The following is a 24,240-nucleotide window of genomic DNA, read 5'->3' on the forward strand; positions in this document are numbered from 1 at the left end:
CACGACCGCTGAGGGGATGGAGGTGTATGCGTGAAGCGCGCTCCCGCTGTCACTCAAGAAAAGCTGATACACATTAAACACTTGGTGGCGTACAGTAACCGCTGCACTGTGGTGTGGTCTGCGCACACAACAAGGTAAAGACCAAACCTGTTCATTTTGAATGCTGATGCTAAATGTGTCATATGTAGCTAACATTCCTGTTGAGTTGCCTACAGTAACTCAATTTTATGCTACTTTACTCCAAACATCAGACAAATATACTTTTTTAGTCTACTCATGTATGAATTAGTGAACTGGCTGGTAAAAAAAACTTAACCTTGACCACAAAGACACCCAAAACGACTAGAAAGATGAACATAGACACAAAACAACAAGATGTAAAACGACCACACAGAGACATAATGAAAACAAAAAAGTTGACTTTAGTTGTGAAGTATTTTTACACTGTGGAACTGCTACTTTTACTTGATTTAGAAAAACAAACAAACTGAGTACTTCCTCCACCACTGACTTAAGTACAGATTTGAGGTCGCTGTACTTTTACTTCGCTTGATAAATTCCATTTTATGCTACTTCATACCTCTACTCCACTAGCCACAATTTGGAAGCCAGTGTTTGTACTTTTTACTGCTTTCTTTATGAGTTACTTTGCAGATTGAAATTGATAATATAAAATATAATAAATTAATAAAATATTACTTAGTAAAGTAAGCTACCTGGCAGTATACCTATAAAGGACTTAGATCTTAGATAAAGATTCTGAAAGGGGCCATTCTGCATAACAAGTAGGCTACTTTTTCATTTGGTACTTTGAGTATGTTTTAATTCTAATACCAATTTTAATTACCTAATTGTATGCTTATTCTCTCTGTAAAGCACTTTGTCCATTTGGTTTTAAATGTGCTCCTTTGCAGCTTTGTCAGGGCCAGACAATCACAGGTGTTACCAATAGCATTAATTAATGATGGCTCCACCACATAAGGGTCCCAGTAGCAAACATGTAGCAGGGCTCTGGAGCTGGAACAACAAAGCAGCCAAAATGAATTCAGTTTATGGCACCTTTGCTTTTCTGCAGTTTTTTGTCTTTTTAGCCACAGAACTTATTGTCAGCCACACAGTTCATGGTCACAATCACCAAGGATCATAAGAATAATTTTAACCATTAAATTATAACTAATACAACTAACTGTGAATGTTGGGTTTTAAAGTTAATTCTTGACCTTTGGAAGCAGCAGTTCGTAATAACTCAATATATTTTCATTAGCATTTGCGGAGCCTTCGATCATATCACATGATCCTCAGCAGCAGCAGGTCGTGAAATTGTTCAAATGATCCAGTTTCCAATTTTCTGAAAACTTTAAAGACTGCTTGTAGGTGTAACATTCATTATTGCCCACAGCAGCTGAAAAGTCAGTCTGACCTCAGAGTTCATTTATTAGCTGCTCTGGAGCTCAATCATCAGTTGATGAAAACCCTTTGATGTTTTTATGAAAGCTCCAGAGCAGCCCCTAAATGGGCCTTGAGCTAAGATTGAATGGGGTGAATACAGGTGAATATTCCCTTAAGAAATATATTCAGGCAAATTGGCTTTTCTTCTGTAATTTGTCCACAGTTTATAATCTTAAAAATGCCATCTCTAACAGAAATCTCAGTACAGACATTAGAGAGGTATAGATATAAAAAAAAACATGCAGAAAAGAATACAACTTTTAAGAGGTATCCACACTATTTACATCTCCTCATTTAAAATTAAACCATGTCAGAGTGTAAAGTTGCAACATCCTCTTTGTTGTCACAGTTAATCCATCACTGTCTGATGCCTTTTCCTTTACATTAATGCCCTGCATCCACTTTTCCCTGCGTGTTTCACTTAGCTGGAGCAGATCCATAACAGCAGCAGAGATAATTATCCCCTGTTCAACTGAATCCAGAATCCAGCACAGAGCCTGCCAAAGCTGGTTAATGTTTGAGCGGTCCTGTCAATCACAGCGATGCATCATTAGGTGTGTCTGTGCTGCTTTCTGGTGAAGGTGCGAGTCTTTGAAGTTTCTCCCAGCACAAGAATGGATCCCAGTCTTACAAGAGCAGCCAAGGCTTAGCTGAAAGGTATATATATGTATTTTATAACATCAGTTTGCATGGGGAACAGAAATATAGATTCTCATAGTTTCTCTGAAATACAGTACCTTTCCATCTGAAAATCATGTCCACCATGATAAATATTTTTTCTTTTTGCTGCTGAGCAGCTCACACAAACACAAACATTCCCCTTTTCATCCATCTCGCCTCAGGGTGGGTACTTATCTTTCCTTTCATGTCACTGGAGTGCACCAATATTTGTATCTTAAAGGAGACTTTACTGAGTCCCCAGCTCACCCATGAAGCTCTTATTGTTCATCGGTGGCCAGTGAGCTTTGTAGTGGTGTAGTTAACAAGCACGCAAGTGTTATCCAATAGCTATATTGAACAGCAGCAGAGCTAATCAGCTGGTAACAGTCAAATCCTTTTTGACAATTAACCTGCTAAGCTGTAATTGAACTATTTACTGTCCTGGGTGGTGCAGAGGTTGCTGTCAGGAGTCCAGGAGTTGTAAAGGAATGCCTTGATGTCATCTAGAGTACACCTAGTTAATGGAAAAATAAAAGTTTATTCTTTGTAAACTGGTTAAACTGCCTTAGTATTCCATTATTTTCCTTCAGACTGTAAGCCTGTTTTGTTTTTCATTACTGAGGTTGTAGAAGGTGTAGAAAATAGTTGCCTAAATCAGCCAATACCTAGGTTGTGAAAGCTTTAGGTTCACAAAGGTTCTTACATGGAGAAATTCTCTGATACATAGGAAGTGATGCGTTTTACATTTCTGGCAGCAGCAATTACTCAGAGCAGCAACTGTAAGAACTTGATAATTAGCATGAATGAGCAGCTAAAACAGCAGGGAAATTCAAGGTAACATCACAGTACACACTGAGCACCAAAGCTATAGCAAGGAAAGAGACCATCTGGTAATATGATAAAATGAAATATGATAAAATGAAATAAAATAAATAAAGTATAATTAGTACAGTTTTTATTATTAGAAATATTAATCAACACAGCAAATTTAATAAATAAATGTAAAGCAGAAATTTGTAACTACTTTGACTATTCAAGAATTCCAACAAAGACTTTGTAGAGCTTAAACAAGTAGCAGATTAACCAGTGAGTGGATCAACAGACAATTAGAGTTTGAAGATGTCAACCTAAGTTTAAGGGAAATTGTAAGTGTTTTTTTTTTTTTTTTTACAATTCAATTCAATTTTTTTACTATTTTCTTATATTTATAGGCCAAACAATTAGTCAAGAAATTAACCTGCAGATTGACTGACAATGAAAGTAGTTGTATACATTTTAGGTGAACTACTCAGTGTCGCCACTGAGTGGCAGTAATGTGTAAGTTACAGTGTCCCTGGAGACATTTATTTGCAAATGAGGAAGAAGCAGTGTCGCCCTCTGGCTAGGAAATAAGTAGAGTTTTCTTAAGTGTCCTCTTGAATCTTTGATGTTATCATGAGTATACTGCAGGTTTACAGAAGCAGTGATCACTCTGCCATTAGTGTGCTGGCAGGTTTGTCTACGATCTATAATCAGAGCGAAGGGTTTGAATCGTAACAGAAATCCCCACCTGTTGTTCCCTCCTGAATCTGTGATGGACAAACTGGTGTGCCAGCTGCTGAGACCTGCAGTCGACAGGAGGTAGTAAATGATGCATGGTTTCCTTGCAACTCTTCTTTGTTTAATTTCTCAGTATCACAGCTGAGGCATTCTTCTCACAGCAAGGTTGTGCTTATGATGAAGGAGAAAGATGAAGACCATGTCTTTCTGGTTTTGCCTTTAGACACTTAACAGAAATGGAAATGGAGGCTCATCACTGGTGCTTCAGACTGTCTGCCTTTGACTGATCGATGTGGAGGGAGGAAGTGGGTTCGTTTACAGTCCCTGTGGCCTTTCATGACATCTGTGGCCCTGTGCAGCTCTGCAGGCAGCCTTTCTTTAACAGATGGCTGAGGGTGGCTTTAGAGAAGCTGTGGATCTAGAGCAGCACTCTGATGATTTATCTATTGCTTGCTGTCTGTTAATCAGAAACAGTGGGAAACATTCTTCACTGTCAGTGCTTGACAACAGTCTTTGTGCTTGATGCCTGCTGTTGACAGAGTGGCAGGCTAGACAAATATATTTCCCTCAGCCTCCCTGGCAGGTGTGGTCATTTAAGTGGAAAATCAATCAATTTTGGCAATTTCTTGCTGTGTTATTTCACATTATTTTGATGACTAGGATTCTGATTAAATTTGATGCCTTCATAAATAGCTATATATTAAAGAAACCTACCGATGTAGTCACATTTTTCTCTCTCTCTCTTGTTTTTTATGTTTTACCTTGATTGACTTCATTCTGTCCCTCATATTTTCCTTCATGAGTTAAGGCAGAGCCAGGAGAGGTAAATGAGAATATGTTTGCTTGAAAGAGAAATAGTTGCAAAGTCATCCAACAATATATTGGAAAATATTACTGACCAGTCTGCAGGGAGAATTGTTGTTGAAGCCCATATACCCCCTGTTGTATTCTCTGTGCCCATCTTTTGTGTTTTGCGGGGGTGGAAATGCTTCCCAGATTAAAAGAAAAAAGATGTTTTGTTTTCTCTGTTTTATCAGCACTGTGAAGCTGGATGCAAACCATGACAACACCATCTGTATCAGAACTCCAGGAGAAGCAAAGAGACAACTCAGACATATTGGAAAAGAGGCTTTACTCGAAAGATGTGGTCCAAAAAAAGGTAAGGTCAAAGTACAAACCCCAATTTAAAAAAAAATGAAAGAAAGAAAGTAGTTAAGATATTTTTCTTTTACCCATATGTTTAGTTCTGAGTCTGACCTCTGAGAGATGTTTGTTAGTGGCTTGTAACATGACACTAATTTGTGCATTGTGCAGACCAATTGTCCACTGTCCTCTGTGTGTTTCACATGTGCTGTTTTACACCAGGAAGGTTGTCACACATCGATTTTGTTCAGCTGCTTTGAGCATGAATGAACACACATTGTTAGAGACATCCGCACCAGTGAAACTGCCACAGATGGTTGTGTGGTTATTAATTGATTTCTTAATAATCTAATAACCTATGACTCAAGTGTAGTATGAGGTGAGTGGTGTGTGGTGTGTGGTGTGTGGTGCTGAAGTTGGCCAGAAGAAGAGCTTCCACCTACATTGCCAACACAAAGAGGACAGAGTTATTTTCTAGCTGGTTCATTTTCTGACACTAAGAGTGCCGTGACATTGTGATTTTCAGTTTAGTGGCTTGAGCTGCTTTATCGATTTCAATTGAGGGCTCTGGGCCAATTCTTACTAATGTCACACATTCTGCATAGTGTCTGACAAAATGAGATCATGGATACAAGTTGCCAGATTATGTTTTCTTTGCAAAGTGGGGTCGCCTTTAGGGACAGAATGAGGAGCTTGTACATCCGGAACTTGCTTGTTTGCAGTGAACTGAACTGGACTACTTAATCCTGCAGTAACAGATTTTTGGGGCACCTGGGGGCAGCAGAAACAAGTTGTGAACACAATATTGACATGTCATCACCGTTAAAGTTGATATGGTAAGCTGCTTATGTATTGCATGTCCAGCAGTGACGTAGCAATGTTAGCATTCATTTGGAGTAGTGTTTGTGTTCACCTGATGAGTGATAATAATTAGTCCAATATTCACTGTCTTTTTAACTCTGTTTTTGGTCACTACTTACTCCAGAGATAAGTATCTGGCTCTTTAGCTGCTAAATGCTCCACTATGTTAACCAGGTTTGTCTGTCTTCTGTTTGCTCCTGAGCAGGTTGCAAATTGTAGTTGTTTTTTGTTATTTTTTATAGAGCTTTTACTCTGAAAACAGGTGCCTGCTGCATCGGAAAACGACACCATGTGAGCGGTGAGAGTGGGCCAGAACAGTAAAGTTCTGGCCAGACAGCTGAACAATGAGCTGAAACTCACTGTAAAGCTCTGTAAACCTGAGGGGAGCTGATTCAGGTGATAACTCTCTGTAGGTTCATCACTATGAGTGACTGCTTTCACATTGTCATGTTGTCATCTGACCCAGGGACAGACCCAGATGAATCCTGAAGGATTCCTTCTGGCCTGGGATCTCCTCCGAATCCCCCCAGAGGGGCTGGAGGATGTGGTTGGTTGGTTTCTACTTTCTGTCTCTATGACTTGAATTCATATTAGCACAGTGCCTTCCAGAGAAGTGCTATTTCTTGACAATAATACTTTTTTGCAGTATAATAAGCTACATTAAACAGTTGGCTGGCTCAAGCCTGTTGGGACCCTGTTAGATAACCCAAATCTGTAAATTTGGTATAATTTAAAAAAAAAAAATGTACATGTTCTGATCACAAACTTTAATATAGTGCCCTCAAATTACAGTGGCTCCAGGTGTATTTATTCTTATCCCTGTGTGTACCTACACTGACATTACTGACATTTTGGCTGCTGTTGGTCACAGTAACAAAATAACACTATTGTATGTCAAAAATAGTAACTGATTGGCCACCAGGAGACTTGTGATCTTTTGGGGTTCACAGGATGATGAATATGATAGAAAATGAATGAGAGGCAGCAGTTGTGGCTTACTCAGCACATTTTGTCTGGGTGAACCCAAGACTACTCTGGCACCAGTTGACTAAATATGAGAGGAACAGTGGCAAGAAAGGTGTTTAGTGAGGAAAGAAGAGGAAGAGGACATCTGTTATATTCTGCAGATACAGATATCCCCTGACAGAACAATGCATTATAAAGCTTTATCTGGGTACAAAAGATACAGTAGAAAGTCTCTGATACTACGCACACAGTATATCTGATGGCCATGGTTGAAAAGGCCTCTTATGTAGAGAACATGAATAGATTCAGTGGTTTGTCCATTGTGAGCTTTCCTGCATGTGGCAACAATACTGCAAGCAGAATTGTTTTGTGTGATAGTATCTTAAAGACTATTTGAGCTCATGACGTAAACTGACTGTGTAGGACTGAGTCACTGGCATATTTAATACTTGGATGTTTCTGAATAGATCAGCCATTGAATATCTTTTATGACACCCTCTACGCATACAGAATATTTCCACTTTTAAGTGCCACTTATGATATCGTTTGCTTTTAATGACCCTGTTTTTTAAGACCTGCACTGCTCCTAAGGTTCTCTGGCCTTTCAACTTTTCAAAGAGCCAATTTTCTGTGAAGAGCGACTTCAAAATCTCTTGACTTTCAGAATGGGTCTCAGAAAAAAGTGAAAAAAAAAGCAAAACTAAAGAGTTTTTGTGAGTGTTCCTAGCTTTACCCCAGGGATCTACAATCCCTGCAGCTCCAAAGGCTTACATGGCTTCCTATTTTATAAGCAGCTGAGCTGGAATTGCGGGAAGCTCTCTGCGACTGAGAACGATACAATGGGGCTGGGTGGGTTGGGCACAGATAAAGGGTGGGGGACTTGGTTGAGGATAGGACATAGAAATGTCCTTGAGAATCAAAGAATCCAGCAGGCCTCTAGCCAAACAGCTCTGCTTCTTTATTTTGCTCGTCCTAGTCTCTTGCTGAAATCCCTTTCTTGGCAGGCAAACAGAGAAAAACAGCAAACGTTTTCCTTTTGTAGCTTTTGCTGCAGATTACAGGATGGTGTAGGCCAGTACAGCATGCGAGCATGTGGGCAAGCATTTGTGTATTATGGTATGTGTATGGTACATTTAGAGATACAATTGCTCTCAGTTAATCTGTAAAAGATCTTGAATATGTGCACAATACAGTCTAATAGGTTCGTCATCTTTTTTATATATATATATATATATATATATATATATATATATATATGACTACAGTGTGTTCCACTTTGATATCTGATCATAAAGTTTTGGAATCAAGAATATACAAGTATTGAAAAGTGAAAGTACATGTGTGTGATGTTTTTATACACACACACTTTGAATTTTGTTCATTGTCATTCTAATTTGTGAAATAATAAATGCAGTAAAACTAAACTTAATGTCCGATCTAACATTTAGAACTACCGGTTTGCACCAAGTGTGTATCACCTCACTAAAATCACCTAATTAGCTATTAACTGTATAAAGATACTCAATATGTCAAGATATTATTTTAACACACTTGTAAGTAATCGTGAACAGATAGAAGTACATTGTTTTTTGTGATGTACAGTATTTGTCAACAGTTACAACTTCTCCTATGAAAACATATTTTATATCATGTCTGCTGTGTTATATACCAGCATCCACTTATGGGTGTTATATAAGAGTTATAGTTGTTGACAAATACATTGTTAAACACTTAATTCTGCTTTATTTGTCATAAACCATATATAAGGCTTGTGAAGTGCTACCAGAAAGATTCTACCACTTAATACTGATACAGAAAGTGAAAAAGACCATATTAGTATTATTACATAAAACTCTTGGGCCTCATTTACTTTTCATAAGTTTAGTTGATTTATATTTTAACTGCACTTGTGTTTGAAACCCCATGAGGCTGTAAAGATCATTACACATTTCAAGAAGTATTTAAGGGCCTGTGTGATTACAGTACGTCTTCTGTTGCTCTTTAATTAGCATACAGACTCAAAAATATTCTTAAATACATATCACCTGAATAGCTGAACAAGCTGATAAAGCACCATAACATTTTCATGTTGAACATGCGTAGGAACAGGGGCCTGTTTAGCAGCATTCATTTGGAGTTCATTGTGGAGTTTTTAGCTGCTGAACATAGTCAAGCATTTGTCAACTTGTCACTAACTGTGCTGAGCAGGGTGTGTGCAGTGGGATTTTTAGACACTATGAGAGTGAACCAAAACACAAAAGTTGTAGCTGGAAAGTTAAACAACGAGCTGAAACTCACTATAAAGCTCTGGAAAGCCAAGAGGAACTTCAGAGTCTGACCCCCTTCACACATGTCATTTGATACCTTGTCATCATAAGAATGTAGATGATAGCCATCTTAAGGCCATTTTAGGAATAGCATCTGTGCAGTTACAGTGCTTCCTATTTTCCTCTTTGGTAGCAAAATAAATACATTAATGAAAAGAAAAACAAATCTAGGTCATCATTATGCATGAAACAGTCATTCCAATCTCATTTCCTTGTAAATGTCCTGTTTGCAGGTCCAGTCATACGGTTGTTCTGTTCAAATCTAGCACACAGTACTTCTGTTTTTACTTGAAAAGTGAATTGAATCAAAGTAATAATTTCTCATGCTGTTAAACGATAATGAAGTTGTCCCTTTATGATTGACGCCCCCACCCCCCCACCCCCACCCCCCAACGCCACACACAGACACACACACACACACACACACACACACACACACACACACACAGACACACACACACACACACACACACACACAGGCTGTATGCACAGTTTCTTCGAGCCTGCAGTGTCTCGACTCGTAAGCAGCTGAAAATTCACCTCATTTATTCAGCGAGCGTACCACATCACTTCTTTGTCAGGGTAGGTTTCTTTGAATTAGCACTTGATCACAGACTCTGGGACTCTTGCTCAAGCTTCCCTCCAACCTTATCATGGGATACGCTGTTTCTGTGAGCCTGGGGCGAGACTGTCAAGATTGGGTTTTGAGATTGGAGTCTAGACCGAGTGACCATGGCTATGGAGTATCCTACATATTTTTTTTAATAAAGACAGAGAAATTATAAAGTGAAGTCAACCTGAAAATGAACTTTTGTTCAGCGTCATTCAGAGCCTCTGGCTGTTTTGAGTAGTCCATGTGCTCCACCACTGTGCTTTGTTCTTTCTGACTTCACATGCTTGCTTCCAGGCAAAAGTGATTTTTTTTATGTTAACAAACAGATCCGAAAACCTTCTGCTGTTTCACCAATTAGCAAATTCTTTTTTCAGTTCCTTGGTACATTTTGTTTCAACTCCTGTAGAAGTTTGTTTTTGCCCTCCGTTACAGACAACAAACGAATCCTCTCCACTTCCATCTTTATACTTTCCTCCTGTTTACAGGAGGCATTTCTCTTTGCATTCTAACTGTATTTTTCCATCCACTTATCATTCCTGATGATATTGCCTCTATTTTGTATTCCTCACAACATTTCCAGTTTAATTTAATGAATCAAATTTGATTTAAGGGATTATTCCTCTCTCGATTTCGTATCACTGCACTGAAGAGCTGAGAAATTTCTTCCTCCATAGATTCTGCCCCAAATCTTTAACCAATTTCTTGCTTCCCAAAACCCAAAGGGAGAGTGAGAAGATGTGAGAGAGCCGACACTTTTATCTCTGTGGCAGGTAAATGGATAGATCCACTGCTGCTGAAAAACTGTTCGTACAGAAGGCTGGAGTAGATGGCCCGTCACACAGATGTGTGAGTTAGACTGAATTAACACATCAAGGAGAGTTAACCTGAGGCTGGAGTTTTAGTAATACAGATATTTCTAGAGGGGAGAGAGGAGCGTAATAATATTTTCCCAAGGTCAGGGGCTAAAAAGAGTTAAAACTATGTGGAAAATGCAAAAGCAGTTGTATTAATCTATCAAAATATCAAGTTAGCAAGTTAGCCCAGCGTGACATTTCATGTTCAACTTAATAATATTATCCCACGTTCAATATTTATGCAGGTAAGGTAGTTAAGAGAGCCTGCTGACATTTTAGGATGTCATATGTCATAAATTAATAAAATAAGTTGACATTTCTTATTTTCTTTGACCAGAATTCCTTCTTTTCCATCTAAATATGCCAAGAAAATAGTTTCTGTGGCTCTGCCCCTTGAGATTTACCTGAAAGTGAATCTAATTTCGTTTTCTCTCCCTCTCTGTAAATGTTCGTGTAGCTAAAACTAAACTCTGCCATCTGTCAAGTGAGAAAAGAAACTGATGAAAATGTGTCTGTGTGTGTCCTGGTGGCTCTGTTGGCACCGTGTACCCAAACTGGCCTGGAGCCTTTGTCACATGGCAACTTCCCCCTCTCCATCAAAGGCCACATAGAGCCTAATGTGTGTGTTTCTGATGAGGATTCATGTCCACAGTACTTCAGTGTTTTGTAAAATGATTCAAATCGATGACTGTCCATGACTGCTGGGGTGGCACTCTGACTAGCAGGCTGTCAGACATCCTAATCAACCATGCAGGGTCAGTGAGTCCCGTGTAGCGGACATGCTGCCATCATAAACACTCCCTGATCTCTATCATCAGATTCTATTACAGGAAAGCAGGCTTCATTATTTTGCCTTGCTCTTGGTTCACTGCCCTGGTCTCAACCCAAACAAACCATGGAGCTCGGTTGTAGTGAAAAGGCTGTTCGACCAGACGCTGGGGTGGAAGCGATGTGTACCAAAACCTCTCTCCGCAGCGCTGATGAAATCCACTCTGTGGTCTATTGATCGGCCTGCAATTTGATTGATGCTGTCTTTAAAAATTCATTAGTTTGAGGCATGTGGGAGCTGCAGGGCGGCAGGCACTCCTGTAGGGCACATTTGTCTATGTTTACAGAACAAGGAACATTCAGTCAGCAGCAAGAAAAGAGGCCTGACGGCCACCCAGGGCCAATGAGTCACTCTGCACCAGACACACAAAAGCACATACAAACTGTTCTACAAGGTGAGAAAAGAAGATAATATTTTGCATGTTCTTATGCACCTATATATCCATCTGTGGTTATTATTGAGTGCTTGGTATGAAGCACCTCATTCTTTTCTGTGTGCTTATTGCTGGCTGCCTCTGTGCAGGCTTTAACAAGACCTGTTGTTCTCCTGCAGCAGCAGCAGCACCACCACAAATCTTTCATCCTAACAGATGTAAAATACATACAATTCATTTAGAGGCTGTGGTTGTTCAATTATCTCCCCAAGCCAAGAATCATAAATCAGCTGTACTGGGATTTTATGGTATGTTATTAATAATGTATTGAGGCCCAAATGTCACTGTTTATATTTAACATTTTTATACAGCCGAATAATCCCAGGATGTGGTTAAAAAGTTGAAAATCATCAGTAATGCCAACCATGCACCATGAAAGACAAAATTTTATCTTTTATCTTTTATCCAAACTTTGTTATGGCAAAACTTTCCTAATTAGCCCTGGGATGTGACAAACATCCTCACAATCTACAGAGCAGAAGCCCTTTCTTCAGCCTGCATCTTTTCAAACGTGTTCATGTGGCACTGAGAAGCAACATTTGGAGACAGTGGTGTGTGCTGCCACAGCATTTTAATACCCTGCTTTTTCCTCACTTAGTGCTCTTGTTACCCTGCATAATGTTTCTGCTTCTACTTTCACAAATGAGCAAACACAGAATTTACACGCTCATTAACCACACCTACACAACCAAAAAAAAAAAAAAAGCATTAAGACCTGCTTGATCTTCAAAAGTTTAAAAGAAGCACGGCCCACTGGTGCCGTGACATGTCAGGTGACAGTCGGTGAGATTGCTCCTAACATCACAGTGCTGATTAGCAATGTTTGGCCATTACGAGGGCCCAGAGGGTCAATAATAATAGATTAGTTAAGCTAAACTGTCAAGGTTTATTAGTTAGCCAAGCAGTTTTTCCAACATCAGTTGAGCCATGCAAGCCCTATGTCCAGTATACATGCAGATCTGCCTATTTAAAATCCATGAACCAGTTAATCTCTTGTGTAATAGTGCTGTTTAAGAGTTTGTTCCTCTTTTAACCATATTGTCAAACAGATTCATAATTTGAATTGCTTATGTTTTAATTATTCACATTTGAATTGATTCATTTGTTGTTTTATTTTGTAATTCTAAAATCAATCCATTATGTATTTTTCAAAAATCATTTGTGGATTGATTTGCTGTTTGCAAGCTTCTCTATACAGGTTGCACACATGGATGAATATGAATTTTCAACAGTGAGTGATTCCCTGCTTGGTGGGAGAAGCATTAGACTTAAAATCCCTGGAGGCAAAATGAATTGAAACCTACTAAAAGGCTGAACAGAGCTAAAGTCAGCCAAAATATTTCAAATTGGAGCATGTACACATTTTTATGCAGATAGTTTTTAGATGAGGCACAGTTCCTCTCTTACTTAATTTAACACAGACATGGTATACAGTTTACTTTTGATATGGCGGATGCTATTTGCACCCAGGCGTCTGTAGCCAATAATGTTTGGGTTTTCCTGCACAACTTCAATGAGTCACATGGGGCAAGTTCTTGCAGAAAGATGTGTTAACATGTAGGTAACATTGTGAAAGAGTCTGTTTTAAGCCTAAACGTAACCAAAAGCGACTGAAAAGTGAATATAAAAATAATAATGACAATAATATTGATAATAATAACAATAATAATAAATAATAATAAACTAACAAACTCCAGTCTTCTGGAGGAAAGTCACATGCTGCATTCACCACATCCTTCTCCCTACGAAGATGTTGTTGTTTTCATACTATATCTCCTGACTTCCAGAATCCTTTCAGCTGTAGTGTTTATGTGCCTGACAGTGGCAGAATGCCACCTGGTATACGGCGCTTATTAAACAACGTATTGCAACAATTTGTGATGTCACGTACAGCATTTTTAACGGCGCAAAAAAAAGGCGTGTATGGGTGTATGTGAGTAACTATTCTTATTCATGCATACTCTTAAGATTTTTGCACTTTCCTCTCTACACAAGTCAAATCTGTCTCATCTTAGAGAGGCCATTATTGTGCATTTCCCTGCAGATATAATGTAAAAGTGTTCATTACTGACCCTATATGTCCCACGTGTCTCTGTTGTGATCACTGTGAGCATGACTGTGCAGCTCATAACTGTGACCACAAATTATGTTACTACAACAAGAGATTTACCCAAATCAATGAACGGATGTGTGTGTGTGGTGGGGGACCACCGAGGTCTCGTAGCAAATGTAGCGTTAATCAGCTGAAGAACATCACATGCTGTGGAAAGTACCCTGACTTGATAAGCAGGGCTATTGAGACGTGGCAATTAAAGCTCGTTGTTAATTATAGCTGTGTTCCTCAATTAGTGTTGATTGGTGGCAGGTCCAGTCAGTTCTTAATAGTGAACAGTGGTTCAGCAGGATATAGCTCTCTTAGTGATGACAAGTGAGGAGAGGAGGGTGAATGACGGAGAGCCCAAATAGCTGCGAGGAAGAAAGGAATGAATGCCAACAGAGAGAACAGAACGAAGTGACACAGGCAGAGAGAAGTAAAATGGGAAGGAACGACTTTTGTCAGCCTAATCATCCTGCTGCTTTAATTACACTCGTAGCGAATATCACATTGAAACCCTACACCCACTCAGCTCCCGCCACAGACAAATGCCCACATCACTCTCACTTCCACATGAAAGCAGAGACTGAACAGAAGGCGATCCCCGCAGTCTGCGCTCGCAGCTCCCCCGCAGTGGATTCTGGGTCAGGTTGTATTCACCAGCAGAGCAGAGGGAAAGCCTCGGCTGCCAGGACATAAAACACTACAGAGCTGGCGGCTTTTTGAAGCAGGGAAATGAGAATTTGTATCTGCCTCAGCTTGCATCACCCCTGCTCCTCGCCCACTCCCACGTTAGAGTGGGGAAGAGTTCAGACGCACTGTTCCACTCGGGCTTCGTCAGCACAGACCAGAACCCACGCTTTGTTCTCCATTTGTGTGTGGATGTATAAGTGATAGTCATTTTTAATGTAGAGTTATAACACGGGGGGCATGTAGTTATTTATTTGAATGTTGCTCAGCTGACATACTATGGTGAAGCATGTGTGTTCAAGTGATGAATTTGTCTGCGTGTGCATATGTTACGCGTGAGAAGTCGCTCCTGGCTAACACCATCACAATACTGTTTTCATCCTCATGACTCAGTTGAATAAAATAGCACCTCTGGGTTCAACTTCTTACACAAGAGGCTTGTGTGAGAACACAAGACAGTAATGACTTCCCTCTCCTGCAAATAGGAACATGCATATCATACTCTCACAGGTAATGCAGGCGTCCTCAGGGGGAATATGTCTATATGGTTTTCATGTATAAACACTGATTAGTTGTTTGCAGAGGGGCCAGGATCTGTGGCAGTTTTGTCTCACACAGGTCTAGGTTGGAATAATGAGATCTGAGAACGACTCCAGTCTTGACTATAATCTAACTTTATGTTTCTGTGAACACCAATTCATTTTCCTTTCACGGTAATTTGATACCACCAGACATTTGCAGGCTTGGGACATTTTTTTCAGTTGTAGCTGTTCTGTGTCACATCTGAACTGATCGCCGCCTGACAGATTACAAGACAAGCCAAAAGTTTCAAAGAATAAATTCACACTTTTAAGCGATTTGGCACTGTTTTGAATTCTGATATTTAACAGCAACACATTTTCAGAAGGACGACTGAGATTCTTTACTTAAAGGATCCCTATGGAGTTGTTTACCAGTACTAATGCATGTATACGGGCGACGTGACACACACACAAATGTTTTATGAGGAAGGAAATGCATTCAGCGTGTTTGTTAGATCTCAAGGACGCACAAACCATTTTTGATGAGTAGCAATGAATTTAAATGTAACTTTTGTTTGTTTACAAGAAAACTTAAGGGCACCTTTGATATAAAACTGAATGGACTGATTGAAAATTCCGTGCTCCAGGTCGTGTGAACTGACACTGTTCAGTCCTGTCTCTGTACACCTAACCTGGTTTCCTATCAATGTTATAAGGATATGTTGTTCAGTTACGTATTTGGTAAATGGCAAATATGTTGATACTGAACATATCAGCAAAATGTTCCCAGACATTTGTTTTCCACCAAAATATCCCATCTTGCAGTACAACATCAACTTGTAGTGTCTAACAATATTACACTTTTTTATAGTTGTTATGTTTAGACTCTCATAGCACTTCAGGTCAGGGAAAGATTGTGGTCTGGTTTAATACAGAAGAAATTCACAGTGACTCCAGACAAAACCTGTTTATTTACATTTAACCAAAACCACAATCTTTCCCTAATCTCAGCCTTTGTTTGCCTGAACCTAACCACAGACAGGATGGTGGATGTGAACCCTGCTCTCTGCTGTGTTTTGTATGCCCATCATCCACTCCAACCAGGTTCTCTGCTGCTGTTAATAAATATAACACTTCAAAAAATACGTTGCCTCTGAACATAATCCAGCCAATGATTATGTTTTTTACAAAATGTGTTTACTGTTGCAGTCAGGGTTGCACTGTTAGTACCTGTAATTCAGTTGACATCTTAAATCAGTCAGTGTCTATAACCAACACTGTACTGGCTTGTTAAAAAAAAAAAGGGGAAACAGAGCTATGACATGCTCCAGTCAGCGGAGCACCATCAGTAAACGGCTGCCAAGGAAACGGCCTGGTAGAGTCAAACTCGATAGAGCATCTCAGTCAGGTGATTCTGTACACTCTGATATACAGAGGCTCAATGCTCAGACGCTGGTTCTGTAAATATGTTCTTAAATGTCTTTTTAAACTGAAAAAAGCATAATAGTTGCAGTACCTATAGTTTTTAACTTTCTTACATAAAAAGTGAGGAGTTCAGTTCCTGTGGCGTTTTACACCAACAGAATCACTAGAACAATGATTCATGAGTTGGTCCATTCAACCATTTAACTTGGTGGGAGAGGAGCAGTAGACTAACGTAGAATAACGTTCATATATTGATTGGCAACTGTGAGCTCCCACCCTCCTTTTGCCTTCTCTGATTGGTTAGAAGGATGATACTCACTCAAAAATTTAGAAGAAAATATCTCTGCACTGCTGCCAGGCTGTTCAGTGAATCGGAGTCACAGAAGCCTTGGATTATAGCACCGCTCCACAGGAATGTTTTGGAGCATATTTTAACTAAGAATTTTACTGTAATATAAATATTACTATAACTATAAAATATTAGAAAAATATTACATACTGTAGCTTTAATCATTAAAAAGAATCGCTTTGCAAATGCATTACACATTGAACATAAATGCAACTTTTGTTTATCAGAAAACTTCACAGGGCACCATGTGAAATAACAATAATTTGTTTTTAAGATGTATTTTTTCTTTTTATCTTCATATCTATATATTTATATACATTCTTTCTTCTCATTGTATGTAACTAGTGACACAACAGCATTTCAGTCTTTGATCTCTCTTCTTTCACCTTGTGGCTTTGTCACAGTCACTAGAGAGACATTCTCTGCAGTCGACAATGATGAAGGTTTCATTTTGTTGGAGCTTTTGCTCATTGATTCCCAGAGAAACTAATGAAAGCTGTGGCACAAGGGTGATTAGCTCACAGCGTCAGTGGGCCCTTAGTTCTTTCTTCCAAAGCAGAATCAAATGACTTACATCGCTCTCTGTAGCCTCATCCAGCTTTTATATTCAATGTTTCTCATTTAGTTACTCTGCGTTTATTTGGTATGGTAGATGTTTTGACAGTATACAATCTTCCTGTCTCTGTTTGTCTCAGCGTTCCTCACTTTCTCTTTGCAAAATAAACAGAATGCATTTTTGAGAGACTTGACCATTGGTGTGCTGAAGGGATGAGAACCCAGATGCCAAAATCAATGATGTTTTCCCATTAGATCTTCAGGTGATCTGTGTTAGCTCTTCAGCATTCATCATATTGAATCGCTGTAAGCGTTCAGCAATATCCAAAGAAAGTAACAGGCCTTTCAGTGTTTGAATTGTTATTTGTTATTGATGTAATCAAACTGTCATACAGTTGATTTGGACAGGTGAGGAACCAAACACTCCTTCAGATGTACATTGTCTCCAGTCATTCGCCTACTTTATTCTGAATAGACAAAAATGTGAGGACACATAATTAACAAAAATTTTCTATTTAAATTCTCCATTTTAAACTTTGACCAACACAGCAGTTCAGCAGAATTCAAATCCAGTATTTAAAGCACTAATTTAATTTAAATCTTAGAACTCCCTATTGAACCATATTAGGTTTACCTTTCAACATTTGCCAGTAATTGAAGGCTAAAATAACTACAACTAAAACACATCTTTGGTTGAGAAGGCAGAGAAATTACTTATTTATACTAAAGGTCATTATTGAGAACTATTAAGTTGATCAGATAAGAATATTCATATGATATGAATCAAAGTTAAACTTAGACATTCTTAAATTGAAGTGAGGTCCTTGTTGAACTAAGGTCAAAGTTTGTTACATGAAGCTTTTATACGCTTGTTTCAACTCTCTCTAGTTATCTCAGTCCAGTTAATGGGCCTGACAGCCAAACAAAGAGCTGAACTTCACTATAAAGCTCCATAAGGCTGTGGGATGATGCAGATTCAGGCAGTGATTATTAGCAGGTTCATCACTACTGATATGATGTTGATCCACAAATATAAATTATAGACGCTTCAAATCAACTTTTCTGGTTCAACACATTACTGACAAGTCTTTTGTATTTGTAACTGTCCATGTGCATGCCATTGTCTGTGCAGTGTAGATGCTTTTGTTCTTGTATGGCTGTAGTCTTAGATTCATTCCGGAGGTTGTGAACATCAAACCCCAGAGTGCGCTTCAGGCAAGAGGTGTTGCTGGGAGAGGACAGAGGTGGGTGGCTGCTGGAGAGAAGTGCCCTGATAAATCACATCTGTTCTGGAGACGTGAGCCTGATGCCTTAACTGAAGCGTGACCAAGTAGTGAGGGGAGAAGAGCTGATCAAAAGAGGAGAGAAGAGAGGTGGAAAATTGAAACTTAGACCCCTGGTTCCTCCTCCTCCTCCTCCTCATCCTCTCTTCCTCATCTCTCAGTGTCTTCGTGTTCTTTTGTCTCTTTACAGACAGGAAGTGACTGTAGCTGCTCTCAAGGTGTATGCATGAGTAAATTCATCTCTTTATACGGAGTAGTAGCTGAGGCGAACAGGAGCATCAGAGAGGGTTATATAACTACTGTTCTAATATTGACCATCATCCCAAGTGTTATGAGTGTAGCAAAGCGAAACATGAAAGTTACTCAGGGATGCTGGGAGTGTGTATTTCAATATGGATTTGGGCTTTGTTCGCCCTTTTTTAAACATAAAGTGAGCCACTCAAATATAGACATGGGGTGAACTTTATGTGAATATGTGCTTTATACACCTCACCAAGACATTCACAGCAGCAACCTGACACGTTTTCAGTCTAACACCTGTTTAATGATTCTGGCTCATGGCTCCACTGGGGAACCTTTTCACATCATGTACGAAGATGCCACCACAGGTTTAGGTAAAGTTTCTTGGGATGTCGTGTCACTCCATTCCCTTCGTCATTGCTGTGGATGTGGCAGCGGCTGGTGTTAAAGCCACGGCTTAATTACCATACTGCAGGGCTCCCTGGGCCAGAACGCCTAAATTACCAGAATTACCCGCCTGTGGTGTCACATTAATTGTGAAGCAAACACTTGTCACTGTAAAAGATAATTAAAAAAAATAATAATCTATTTGAAAGATAAAGAGAGCAGGAGAGAGAGAGAGAGAGTATGGATGTAAAAGGGGGCACTGTGCCCAAGGCTTTTGCAGACCCATGAGAGTTAAATGTGCCTGAACTCTCTAATGGTGCCGCTGTGCATCGGATTTCTAATCAGGCTGCCGACAAAGAGCCTGGGCTGTTTGTGCTAACAGGTGCAAGGTACTTCCTGCTTTATCTTGTTTCATTTGTAAATTTTGTACAGGGACAAAGCACACTGGTCAACATCACTGTAAACGTGTCAGTGTTCTCCATGTGATGTTAAACTACCTATTAAAATAACAATGAGGAATAAAATCAGTGCAGGAGAGGCAGGTGAAACATTACTCTCACAACTCTCCTCTTCTCTAGTTTGAATGAAGTTACAATAATGATAATCATTGATAGTTGGAGTTCTCCGCAGCTTATTGAAGACTCAAGCTGCATATTTTTGCCATTTGGTTGTATATTTTCTGAGACACAGACAACAAGTGTAAGACACAGTGATGTGATCACTTTACAGAACCAGTCTTAGACCTCCCGAACTGCTCGTAGGCTTGTCAGGAGCTGCCCCCCCCCCTTAGGATTTAAAATCTGTGTTATTAAGACTGTGTTTATGTCAGTCCTGGAGCAGTTGACGGTGTTGCCAAGCAACGGTAAACAGTCTCGGGCTTGAAGCTAACGTTAGCTAGCATTCTACTGTTAGTAGAGTTATTGAAAATAAAAAGTTCTTCTTCTTCCACTTCTTGCTGAAGAATACACAACCTGTGTTGACTGCACCACAGTCTCCATTTTGTTTGCATCAGCTTCCCCATGGGATCACATGAGGTGGTGCAACACTCCCTGGTTGTTCCCTCTGGCATCTTAATCTAAATAATATCCTGTCGGGTGTGATGTGCCATTATTTTCACATCTTGCAGTGTGTGCATGCAAGCCGATTTCAGAATCTGTCAAGGTTTTAAAACTCCTGTTGCCTGAGCCAGGCCTTACTTATCAAGATAGTTGCAAATAAATGTTCTGTTAATCAGCTATTTGCTTAATCAGCTAATTGTTTCAGCTCTTCAAGCACTATGAATAATGGATTCTATGCAGTGCAAACAAGTGTGAGACCAGACATGAAAACACAGTCACACAAACAAGGCTTGGCAAATGGGAACAGAAAAAGCAAGCGTGTGAAGTGAAGTCTGGCGCTTTCTTTTTTCCTTTTTTTTCTTGTTTTGTTTTTAAAATTATACAAACAGAATTTATTTGTTCCATGTCTGTGAAGCTCTTTCTGTAAACCCTGCGTGGCAAGAAATGTATGGCCATAGAGGCAGCAGAGATGTTCAGTGTAAGATGGAGTGTGTTGCATCCTTCATGGCGACTGTGTAGTGCTGTTGTTTGTGCTGCGCACTCAGCCGTGATAATTAAAAGACTCCCTCCCCTCGTCCCCCAGAGTGCTCACTGTTTCCTACACAACTGAAAGATCAACTTCTCTGCATTACCTAACATCCAGAGTCGAGCATGAAGGAGTTGAGCACCGTAAAATCCTGCTGCAAATCAGTAAAATCTACTTTAATTAAAAATTGAATTATTATTATTATAATACACCCACTTCTGCTGCAGGGGAGCTCCTTTGGTCACCGGGTGTTTAGTAATCTCACACCACAACTGCTAGTTATTATCTTCAGAATTTCTAATCATGAATTTGAGACTCATAACTTAAAAGTATGGCTCGAAGGACCAAGCTCACCAAGCTTTTATGAAACTGTTCATGTCAAATTTGTTATTTATTATTCATTAACATTTCTAGCTTGCTGCCATACTTCCCTGTAGGATTGGAGAAACTCTCCTCTTCTCTTCTCTAGTTTGGATGAAGTTACAATAATGATAATCATTGATAGTTGGAGTTCTCCGCAGCTTATTGAAGACACAAGCTGCATATTTTTGCCATTTGGTTGTATATTTTCTGAGACACAGACAACAAGTGTAAGATTGAAACCTCTGTACCTCTTGTATAAAATTAGAGCTACACACTTATTCAATTTAGCTTTTTATCAGGATTAGATGAAGAAAATATCATGTTAGTCCTAAGTCCCTCTCATCTCTTCTGAGACCTCTTTATATTAAGGAGAAGATGCCTAAAATGATTATTTTGAACAGGTTATGAGTACGATATTTTAAGAACAGGCACACAGTATGTCATGTCCTAAAATTTAGAGAAAGAACACATGGTTACATGACGTGATCTGGGATGTTTTTTGTCTCCTGTATTCAGCTTGACTCTAACTGATGTCCTTGTCTGTTTTCCACATCTGGGGCCTCGACTGGGGCTGTTTCCAAATAAGAATTCATTTATTCATCCTTCCTGGAGAAACAGATGATATTAGACCGAATCTGACCTTGTAGGTTGGAACAGAGTGGAAGCTGAATATTATTTACTATATACGCATCATGCTTATTACTGTGAGCTCCCTTTTCCAATGCACTGAATTAGTTAGGTCGCCTTTTGGCATGTGTTGGGTAGATCTATGTGCTGGTATGGAAATGTGGTTGTTGCTGGTATAAGTGTGCATCGAAAGCGTCTTTGGGAAAATAAACACTAGTCGAATTCATACTAATCTTTGCAGAAATAAACACATATGAGGATGAGGATGTGTCTGAGTGTGTTTGAGGCAGACAGTGAAGGTAACAGTTTGTGACAGAGAGGCAGGCGAGGAAAAACGTCAGGCTACAGCATTTCCTCTGAGGGAGGACATTTACCTCCATGCAGCTTAAGCCCATCTGATGTCATTTGTGTGTACACACTTTCTCATGTCAATTATCAGACCTCTGACGATGCTGCGCACATGTTGACTGTCGTTTACATCTGCTGCTCTGTGTGGGGAGAGACAGGAGAGCAGGAGGTTTACACACATGCAGAAACGTGTATACTGTACACACACACACACACACACACATACACACACATCTTGATATTTATCCATGTCCATTTATTTGCCTCCCATCAGCTTCAACTAAGGGATGTATTGCATTTTCCTTTTCAGAAAAATCAGGGCTATTTGAAAATAAGAATTAGAGTTAGGATTATAGACAAGCAAGATTTATGTTGCCCAGAAAAATCCAGTGACAAACTGCATTTATCCCAGTCATGACTTCAGTATTGTGATTATTATCTCTATTCTGAAGGTGTATATGACAGAACTATTATCTAGTCAGTGAAATCAGCATCAACATTATAAATAATAAATATCACTGTGCAACTACAGACATTTATTTAAAGTTTCATCAAAGTGTTATATATCATTGTCCACTTATTCTTTTTCTGGAGCTTTCAGATGTATCTCATGGTCTTGATGGAGCTGAGTTGTCATCATGTGACCATAAAACCCCAAAGAACATTGTTATTATTAAAGGTACCCTGTGGAGTTTTTTATGTGAACAAAGTTATGTTTACATTTGCTGTTTCTCACCAGAATGCATTGTGTTAAATGAACAGATTTAACACGTTTGTGTGGGTTCAAGGAAGAATTTGAAACCTACATTGCTAAAATCCATATTTGCTGAGCAGCAGTCTTTTTCCTCCTTGCGTTATTGCCGCTTTGCTACATTTCTTTGTACCTTACCCCCCCTAACTGTCAATCATTGAAATAGTGTGAAATAAACAGCAGCATGTGTATTATGTTACCTCCTTGCATGAGTGTCCTCATGTACATAAAGAAAAGGGAGACCCAGTCTTAAAGCCATTGCTCCAAAGCACTACGAGTCATCAGAATCTGCTCAAGGTACTAGGGCTGAGCAATGAATTGAAATATTATTGACATCGCAATATGGCCAAGTGCAATATCCAAATCACAGGAGATGCAATTTTTTTGAGAAAGGTAAGATATGTGAAAACATACGTTTTTTATAAATGCCTAGTGGTACTACAGAGATGTAGCAATATGATTTGTCTTGCATATCGTTCAGCCCTACAGGGTACATTTAAATTTATTAAAGGAAACTTTAACTTTAAACCAATTAACTTTTATGACCTCTCAGGGGTCGAACATCATAAACATTAAATATCACTGGCAACTAGAGTATTAACAATAGTGATAGTGAATTACTTGAAAACTCCTCCCCCACTTCAGTAGAGTTCACCCACATTAGAACTTGATGCGCACACATTACTTGGTTTCCTATAACAACATTCAAAGACGAGTTACAACAAATCATGATGCCTAATTTCTCCCATAAGAAGCAGGACTGTTGATATGTTAATTGCTAGCAAGATAAGAATTGCTTGACATGTCGGCTTCATGGGAGGAATGCCAGCACAGTTTCTGTGTGTTATGTATTCTCTCCAGGTGTTAGGGGTGGCTGGCTCAGCGAAGCAAATACACATATTGATGTGATAGGAAAATGATTTCTTTAATCATGATGACTTTTCTACTTTATTCTTCCGCTATGATTCAGCTCCAAAATAATCAATATACACCAGCAGCCTCCCTCATTTCATATTATTGCAATTTATCTTCACAAAACACATCCACACATACTCAATAGACACATACATAATGTAGCACTTATTCCCACAATGATTCGAGCTGTTCGTGGTGACTCATGCTCACCACAGTAATGAGTGAGACGCCACATAAACAGGAAGAGAAAAGTATGCAGGCCTCTCATCCTCACATCCTCTGCTGCACGGATATTTTAAGCCCAAAAACTTTATGCTTTTTTTTGGTGGGAACTAAGTGGTTGTGAAACGCACCTGAAGATACAGACTAACAATAATATCAGATGTCAGGACAGGAGAAATGGTTTAAGCACATACTGCAGTGCTGTTTGTTT

At 39.3% G+C, this 24,240-nt stretch overlaps 1 protein-coding gene across 1 annotated transcript in view; it reads left to right on the forward strand.

Annotated features, from left to right (window-relative positions):
• The first annotated feature begins 59 nt into the window (after positions 1–59).
• The window catches only part of znf281a (zinc finger protein 281a), a 120,111-nt gene continuing 95,930 nt past the window's right edge, over positions 60–24,240 (forward strand). The window contains exons 1-2 of the mRNA XM_056401142.1: positions 60–134; positions 4,686–4,807. The gene's annotated coding sequence lies outside the window, so the exon portion shown is untranslated. The remainder of the gene's footprint in view (positions 135–4,685; positions 4,808–24,240) is intronic.

This window comes from Seriola aureovittata, chromosome 17, assembly GCF_021018895.1.
Source record: "Seriola aureovittata isolate HTS-2021-v1 ecotype China chromosome 17, ASM2101889v1, whole genome shotgun sequence".
Classification (NCBI taxonomy): Eukaryota; Metazoa; Chordata; class Actinopteri; order Carangiformes; family Carangidae; genus Seriola; species Seriola aureovittata.